Source organism: Elephantulus edwardii, unplaced genomic scaffold (assembly GCF_000299155.1).
Source record: "Elephantulus edwardii isolate Elephantulus edwardi_28Jun2011 unplaced genomic scaffold, EleEdw1.0 scaffold00017, whole genome shotgun sequence".
Taxonomy (NCBI): Eukaryota; Metazoa; Chordata; class Mammalia; order Macroscelidea; family Macroscelididae; genus Elephantulus; species Elephantulus edwardii.
The window spans coordinates 30,396,790-30,397,670 of record NW_006399767.1 but is presented as its reverse complement, the minus strand read 5'-3'; positions in this window follow the sequence as shown (position 1 = coordinate 30,397,670).

Below are 881 nucleotides of genomic sequence, written 5' to 3'. Positions count from 1 at the left end.
TGAGGTGGATTGATTCAGTGACTGGGATAATCGGGATCGGAGTATCAGAGATAGTGCCATTGACAAAGGACAGAGCAGAGTTTAGGGCTGTTGTACATATGGTCGCTATGAGTTGCAAGCGACTTGCCTGCACATAACAACAAACAACAACAATGGTTAACAATTTATTAAGGAAATAAAACCTATAAGTGGGAAAATGACAACTTCTTCAACAAAAGATGTTGACAAAACTTGATTACAACCTATACCAAGCTAAAACTGGATCCACATCTCCCACAACACACAAAAATCAACTCAAGGTGGATCATAACCTGGGAGTAAAGAAAAAACAATAAAATTTGTAAGAGACATACTGTGATCAATGTTAGAAGGCCAAGCCTATATTATTAAGTGACTGCCAGAGATTTACAATCTGGACAAGATAAAATTGGTGAATGGGACTTTCAAAAGATTAAATCTCTGTGCTCATCAAAATCTTTTGCCAACAATGAAAATAAAACCTACTGACTGGGAGCAAATAGTTGGCAACACCATCTCAGATGTGGGTCTCATAACAAAAATTTACAGTATACCCCTGGATCTCCAGAAGAAAAAAGATCGATAACCCAGTCACAAAATGGGCAAAAGACTGAAAGATTTTTCACAGAAGATGACATTTTAGTGGCAAATAGATAGAGAATTATGGTTATCACAAGAATCCAGAATTAAGGTTGCATAGTGGAGTGTACTTGGGGGGGTGCGGGAGTAGGGGTGCAGGGGGATTTTATACCAAGGAAAGATTTTTTGTTTTATTTTTTAAAAAGAGGAGTGAACTGGGGGCGTGGGCAGGGAGAAAAATGCAACAATGAATGAATGGAAATCCAAAATCTCTGTAAATGTTC